Genomic DNA, 8,531 nt, shown 5'->3' with positions numbered 1-8,531 from the left:
TTTGATGAATCAAAAACAATCGGTCATTCAAACAAACTCAAAAATTAAATACTACAGAAAAACTTTAATTATAAAGCTTAGAAAATTTTCCACCATTCGCTCTCTCACACCAAATTTCTATCTTGACGCAATTTCAAACCTCTCAAATTTTGTCAAAATGATAGGTCAAAGAACGAAACGCAGGAAAAATTAACAAGTAAGGGGGGGGGAGGTGGTGGTGGATAAATAATAAAGCAAAGGTTATCATTGATTTTTAATAACCATCTCAAAACAATATTGAAAAAAAAATTTCTTTTTTAATATCTCTTTCAAATTTTGATAAAATTGCACTGAATAGTTAAAGAAGGGCAATATTAATATTTGAATAAACTTATGTAATTATAAATATGTTTATATAAACCTTCCCATCTTATCATTCTTCATTAAAGACCTTGCGTCAAGACAGCCAGAAATCCATACACTCTCAAATCAAGTGTACCTGAAAAAATTATATTCTTCACGTAAATAAGCGATGAAAATGTGGACACTTTCTAGTAAGAGGATTGTATGGAGTTCCACTGCTGTGCTGTCACTGTTTATAATTGTGAAGGTTTGGTTTTATTGTTTTGGTTTTTGAAAATCAAAACGTATAGTTTTATGCAAAAACTTATCGATTCCCTATAAGCTCTCCTTAGCAATCTTTCCGCTACAATGAATAGTTTTTGAATCGTGATTCTTTAAAAAATAATTTTCACTTATGGGAATGCAACCAGCGGACTCAAATTGCATGGTTTCCCAAAATTACAATATCAATTAAGGTGAAATCACGCACCTTCTGGTCCAGCATAAGTCGGAAGCGGATACAGGTATGCTTTGGTTCATGGAATGTAACGGAAGAGGGGTAGGCGGTGGTCGGGTGGTCGGAAAACATCACGAAGGGTGTGATTTTGCTGATTTGTACGTGAGCACACGGAAACAAAACGTGCTGCCAATATGACCAGGAGAGAAAAAAAGGTTTCCCTGCTCGCACAGGTGCCAGAGATTTATTTAACCACGCTGACGAGGTGGAATTGATGAAATTGTTTAGTTCGGACAATCAATTTGGATTTTATTTTGCGTTACTGTTTAAGGCAAATCTCATGAACCGCTCGGGTTGAGCTGAAATACATCAGCGTAGCGTAACAATTGTTTCGCACAATTTTTCGTTTCCTATTTTGCAACAATTCTGCAAAAAGACGAACTTTCGAGGGGATTACTATTGTTGTAAGCGGGAAAAAGGTCACAGAAAATAGAGCTTCCCCAAAATGCAGCCATAAATATCAGAGGCAGCATATGATTTCAAAACGGTGTCCAATTTAAACGAATGCACCGTACGTGATCCTTTTTTGTCGGCAACGAGCGTGACTGGATTATGGGGAGGGGGAGAATAAGAAACATTTAAATAACTGAACCCCGTAATGGCCCCTGGATGACTGCGCTTGCACCAGCCGGAACCGAGTGCTAACCTTTTTGATTCATATATATATTCAACGGTAACACTATTCTACGTTTCGTTCATGACCGCATCTATGAAAATACCGTCATAGAGGATATCTTCTGTACACCTAGAAAAAAAAATCAGTGATTGTTATTATGATACACAAGCTCTTACTATAGTCAATAAATATGGCTAATTTCATTAGTCACTAATGTCAATCACCTTCTGCTTCACTATGTCTATTGTTTTTTTTCTTTCTTTGTTGCTCATTCGATTAAACACCCAATTAAATATGTGTTTCTAACCCTCCTTCCTATTGGTCAGGAGTAGCAGTCCTAGTTAGAGTATAAGGTATAAGTTTTTGTTCAAGATCTACAGCTCACAGCAAGATGGGTTCTTTTTGAGTGTGTTGTTTTGGTTCGTTATAAATAGTTCATTCATTTTATCGTATATATTCACAAGAAACTCGAAATGATAAATTATGGGAGCGCCATTGTTTTTGTTACATTTCACACGACAGATTCACTGCACAAAGAGTATCGTTGTCCGTATGTGCTTTGTAGTGTTGGTGTATTACCTTTTTTCCTAGTGATAACACTTCCGCACGTAAAGTTCCGCCGAGTCCGCAAAGGCTGTCCCGCGAAGAATCTGAAACGAAGTTTGACACAAATATCAGAAACATAGATTCCAACATTCTACATTGGGCTAATTATATGCTACGCGAAGCATGACCACAAGCGAATCGTGATCCACTACATGTGTCACTCTCCACTGGCAGATTGGGGACACCTAAATCAATAAATTTTCAATTTCCGTTTACGCATTTGACAGCGGTATCAAACGCGTCTTTCACACGCCCTCCTTCTCCTTCATGGGCTCGCATTAGATCTGTAATGATGAGCTCGTGATCGGCGCCCGACCCCAGAGACCAAAGCAAAATAAAACGTTTTCTCACGCTTCTTGACGACGCCCCAATCGAGCGACGGAACCACCTCACCCCATCGATCCTGGTGATGTACCCTGGTGCGACAATTTGATTCGACGGTTTATTTTTTGACGTAGGATTACGTCTTTCGGGAACATATTCGGGTACAAATTGAAAATCAAGAATCGAGCACATCGTTAAAATTGTCCAATTTAAAACGCTTATTGCTCAATCATTTCATGAAGGATTGATGACATTTTTGCACAATCGATTTTGGCACTCCATAACAATTTTTTATATTGAAGAAAATAATATATGTCATGGAACCAACTATCGACCAATTGAAAAATCTGAACCACTATCCTAACGGAAATACCCACTTCTAATTGGTCGAAATTGACGACACATGCGGCGAGTCCCTAACAGAGACATCAAAACCAAGCTGCCTGAGGGAAATCGGCATTGCAAATACATGAAAGTAGGGGGAACTTTTGTTCCTACCGAAATGTGTTCCCTAACAGAGACATCTAAACCAAGCTGCCTGGGGGAAATCGGCATTGCAAATACATTAAAGTAGGGGGAGCTTTTGTTCCTACCGAAATGTATTCCCTAACAGAGAAATCAAAACCAAGCTGCCGGCGACATTTTTATATTACAGGTAAGGTGAGAGATATGATTAATTCTAGGAAATACAATTTAAATTTGAAACTTTAGTGTTGGTTGCTTCGTGAAATGTCATATCAATGACTGATCGTGTATTGTGAAATTTAGCACAAGTAAGTGTAAAATTGTGTATAGTAGCAGTTCTGTTAAAAATGACTTAATACAGGGTTTTCCAACTTTAAACTCCGAAAGTAAATTGAAATAAAACACACTTAGAATTCGAATTTCGATGAAACTTTTATTTCAAATTAAAGTTTGGTTTATGCCATTATGTGTGAAATTCAACATCATTCAAGTGTCCACCTAGGGCTTCCTCGCACACCTTGATCCGGAAGAGATAATTTTCGATGACTTTTCGGCACATATGGGGCGGTATCTCGGTCACAACTTCACGAATGTTGTCTTTCAAATGTTCAAGAGTTTATGTAGAGTTGGCATAGACACGGTCTTTCGCATAACCCCACAAAAAAAAAGTCTAGCGGGTTCAAATCGCATGATCTCAAATCGCAATTGGCATCACCAAAACGCGAAATTATGCGTCTCTCAAATTGCGTTCGCAATATGGCCATGTTCGGTCGTGTTGTGTGGCACGTGGGCGCCGTCCTGCTGAAACCACATGTCATCCATATCTTCAATTTGATGCAAAAAAAAATCGCTTAACATGCGGCCATAGCACTCACCATTCACAGTTACCGTCTCGCCGTCCTCATTTTCATAGAAATACGGCCCGATGACTCCACCAGACCATAATGCGCACCAAACAGTGACTTTTGGCGGATGCAATGGCCTCTCAACAATCACGTGTGGATTTTCTGAGCCCCATATACGGAAATTTTGGGTGTTCACATAGCCACCGAGCTCGAAATGTGCCTCATCGCTGAAGAAAATTTGATGCGAAAATTCAGCATTTTGCTGCTGTTGTTCGTTCACCCAATCGACGTATGCCCGACGCATTCCATGGTCACCACGCTCTAATTTTTGTACCAGTTGGACTTTATATGGATGTAGGTGCAAGTCCAAATGCAAAATTCGCCACAATGATGTGTTTGACAAGCCCAATTGCTGAGCACGCCGTGGATTCCGGTCATCCTCGACACTGGCAGCAACAGCAGCAATATTTTCGGCCGAACGCACATTACATTGATGCACAGGTTTCACAATATCCGCTACGGATCCAGTTTGTTCGAATTTACGCACTACATTAACGATTGTGTGCTCTGTAGGCCGTCCATGACGACCAAAATCCGTCCGTAATGCTCGAAAAACATTTGCCGGTTTTTCATCATTTTTATAGTATAATTTAACAAAATTAACACGTTGTGCGATGCTTAAATGATTCATATTGTAAAATGGCAGACATTCAACTAACGATATGACGCTTTGGTTGACAGCTATGTCAAACGGTTGTCAGCGCAGGGCTGTATACTTTCGGAAGCCCGAAATGGAAAACCCTGTATAAGTCACAAGTCAAACCAATGTGTGTTCCCGCTCAAGAACGGGTCGTTTGGTTTAAACTGTCTGTTTTTGTGTGTTCATTTTCACCCAAGGAAAGTTTATACATCGAGAAAATTTGGAAAAGTGAAGAAATATTACAAAAAGGGACTTTCCATATGCTCTACATTTAGTATTAGGTGTTGTTAGTCCAGTTAAAATTCGCATTGGGTTGAATAAACACCTAAAAAAGTAAAAATTATAAAAGAAAATTATCTTTTCAATTTAAAATATGTTTTCTCTATATTAAAGTAACATGTTTTCACTGATGAGAAAAATTGATAATTGTGTTCGGTATTGATAATTATATTATATTACATTGGTAATTTTTTTTTATTTCATCGACACATAACACAAGAGGCTTCTCGTCTAGGATCACAGAGGGCGGTTTACATCATATCTCGTTCCACTTCGGTATCTTTTATCTAATACGCACCATCCAACGACTGTTTACTATCCTTCTTACATCATCACTCGGTAAACACTGGTGGAGTGAACAAACAATATCCAACAACCAAACAAAACGGCCCTTTTCAGGGCCACATAATCATTATTAAAGAGTTTAACGATTTTCTTCAAACATATCCAAAATCAGCTTACAACAGATTGCCTAACGGAACCCTACGTCAAATATGCGGTCGTGTCTCGGACACAACCCTCCTGTGACTTTTTTCCATGAAGATTGCCTCCTCTTCATTTTTTAGACCGCCCACTCCACCGCTCTGTGGCATGTCTGCGTGTCACTTAAATCTAATTTTCTCGAGAGTAGCTATTGGTGTGATTTCCGAATGACTGCTCGGGACCTTTTCTTTTTATCTGCCTGAACCGCTGTCGGGATGCTCCCCCCAAGGGAGCCAAATCACGTTGTCAGACAGAATAATGACGGAGAAGAAGCGAGGGGGATTATGTTTACAGAACATTGGCAGCCGCGATGGGAGGAGCCGCCCACAATTCTGCTAGTGACAAATTGTTATCACGGGTTTGGGGTTGAGGGTCAAAATGCTTATTTATTTTAGGATTGTTCGGCAAGGTTGGTTTTTCGGGATGGATGGTTTCTGCCTGCTTTATTTGTGTTTGGATCAGTCTTTGTGGAAAAAATCCAAGAATTCGATATTCACATGTGTAAGATGGTTTGGGCCTATTTTAGTGACAGTTTTATTTTATAAGAACGTTCAGAGCCTTTTCACGTATCGACTACCCCACACGAAAAGATAGGTTCGATAAGCTATGGTTCGGTTTCGGAAGTGAAGCACTTTATATTGCAGTTTTAAAACAGTGGCCAGATCCGCAGAGTCATACCAGGGCTAAAGAGCGGCATTATGTGGAAAAGCGACTTTTGATAAAGGGTGTGCCGTTTAAAATCCGCACAAACAAAATTCATTCTCAAAATTCGAGTTTTTATCCGATTATCATCAAATTTTCAGGGAGTGAAAAGAAACAGTTGATGTTAGTTTTGACATCATCCATTTAATTTATTTCGCGTGGAGCAGGCCATGATATTAGCTATATAAAGGTTGCTTTTGGTGAGCTCAACAAAAAGCGTAATTTTAGTGGTGAAAACCCCTTCAGAAGAAGGGAAAATATATTCGCGAACTTAAAATAGCGTTCAATACATCCTTGAGAATATTTTTTTTCTCGTTTCAAGGCCGTCAATTGTAATAATCATAATCGGAATTTTTCATCGGAAGTGCTAACAAAAATCTTTTATATTATTAAAAAAGTCATAGCCAACTTGATCACAAGAAAATTAGTGGCGCTTAAGGCGCATAGTGAACGTTTCAACATAGACTGAACAGTTTATACAAGTAGAGTGATCTGACTACTTCGAACTGGATAGAATAATTTCATAGGCTAAATGGCATTGGATCCTTTGCATCCGCCTCCCGGCGATCCATTGGAAAACATGAATTCTAGAACATTACCCAAATGGATGGACAGAATGGGAATGTACGGACAAAGAATTGTGCTATCATTGAGACCGATTGGAAACAATATTCTTCCGAAAAAAACCATTCGTCATAGGGAAATCAATTGATGAAGTTTGTGGTAAAATTGAGGCAGCTCACACAGAAGACAATGGTACCAAATATGTACTTAAACCCAGGAGTACGGAACAAGCACGAAAACTAATGAAAATGACCGAGTTACTTGATGGCACAAAAGTTGAAGTCGTCCCTCATGAAAGACTAAACATAAGCCGCTGCGTAGTAAGCTGCCGTGAGGTTATAGGACTAACTGAAGATGAGTTAAAACAGGAACTGAAGGCTCAGAATATCATTGCTGTTCGTAGGATTACTCGTAATGAAGGCAACAAAATAACACACCAACGCTCATATTCACAATAAACGGAACTGTACCTCCGAAATATGTGATGTTTGGTCCTCTACGTATTCTAACCAGACTCTTTTATCCAACGCCAATGATATGCTATAAATGTTTCAACTATGGCCATGTAACTGCAAAATGCGAAAATGATGCGATTTGTAGTAAGTGCTCTCAGAGTCACCCAAGAGAAATAGAGGAATGTACTAGAGTAGCAGTTTGTAAACACTGCAATGGAAACCACTCCCCGGTCAATAAAAAATGCCCAATATACGCAAAAGAAGAGAAAATCATAAAGATAAAAGTGGAAAGTGGCATTTCATTCGCTGAATCAAGGAAAGAATACGCCAAATTATACAGTGCAAATACTTATTCAGCAGTATGTAGTGCACAGAGTAGACTGGAGAACATCAGAAAAGACAGCGAGAAGGACAACGAAATACACATGTTGAAGGAGGAACTGAAACGCCTCAGACAACAAAGTAGTGAATCGGAAAAGGCCAAAGAAATCGAAAGATTGCGAATGGAATTGATACAAACGAAAAACATATTGAAAGGATTGAAACAACTTCAGGAAGAAATCGAAGAATTAAAATGCAAAGACAATCAAGCTACCGGACAGTCCACGTCAAACATATCTAACTTCTCAAGCCCAGGAACGAAATCACCGAAAACTAAGAAAGTTAAATCTACCATTGACATCAGCAGTGGTGACAGAGCTTGAAAAGCCAAAACATGTAAAGAGGAAATCTGGCCGTTCCCGTAAAGCGCAAGCTACGAGAAAGAAAGCAACAGAAGAAAACTGTGACTCCAGTGAAATGGAATTTTTTCAATAGAATCATTCAATGCCACGTCTTTTTCTCAAACGCACATGCCTAACACGAAATCCAGAAAACAAACATCATCACATCAATTTTCGGTAAATTCATTGAACACACGAGAACTTAGCATTGGAGAAGCAGATCTACAACGTAATGAAAATGAACATCACAACCAACCTACTAGCAGCAGAATAATCGGCTCAAATAGAGCTAGGCCCTTCCTCGTGTCAACCCCGCCCGATGACGTTCCAGGCTTTCCTGAAGATCCGTCGGCGGCTGTTGACATGAGAGGCCTGTTTCCGCAGGCAAGTTATATGTACAATAGCTCGGTTACACTACCTAATTATATATCCCCCCCGGATACAGCTACAGCTCAACAGGTAACAACCCATTACCCCATGATAATTTCATGGAACATCCAAGGATTCAGAACTGGAAAGGCAGAATTAGACTTGTTGATCAACGAAAAGGATCCATTGGTGCTTTGTTTGCAAGAGACCATGTGTTCATCACGTCATCCTCCTCAAATTAACGGTTACACAGTTCATAACAGAGATAGAACTGACTGCCATCGGGCTGCAGGAGGAGTGCTTGTTGCGGTATTGATAGTCAAACAATTGATACTGACTTCACCTTAGAAGTCATCATCGTGAAGATCGGACAACCTATAAATACTGTCATCATAATTGCATATTTGTCGCCCAGCAGAAACGTAAACAAAACAGAAATCGAATCACTGATTCGTAGTGTGGCTGAACCAATTATATTTGGTGATATAAATGCACACCATCCTTCATGGGGATCCTCCGACTTTAACCCCAGAGGAAAAGATATGGATGAAGTATTTACAGAA

The 8,531-nt window shown here is 39.4% G+C and overlaps 1 protein-coding gene across 5 annotated transcripts in view; it reads right to left on the bottom strand.

Moving 5' to 3' along the window:
• Positions 1–609: 609 nt before the first annotated feature.
• The window catches only part of LOC129768722 (nucleoprotein TPR), a 330,016-nt gene continuing 322,094 nt past the window's right edge, over positions 610–8,531 (bottom strand). For all 5 annotated transcript variants that reach the window (XM_055770553.1, XM_055770549.1, XM_055770551.1 and 2 more), the window contains exon 8: positions 610–2,104. The gene's annotated coding sequence lies outside the window, so the exon portion shown is untranslated. The remainder of the gene's footprint in view (positions 2,105–8,531) is intronic.

Source organism: Toxorhynchites rutilus, chromosome 2, assembly GCF_029784135.1.
Source record: "Toxorhynchites rutilus septentrionalis strain SRP chromosome 2, ASM2978413v1, whole genome shotgun sequence".
Classification (NCBI taxonomy): domain Eukaryota; kingdom Metazoa; phylum Arthropoda; class Insecta; order Diptera; family Culicidae; genus Toxorhynchites; species Toxorhynchites rutilus.
This window is presented reverse-complemented; position numbering and strand designations above follow the sequence as displayed.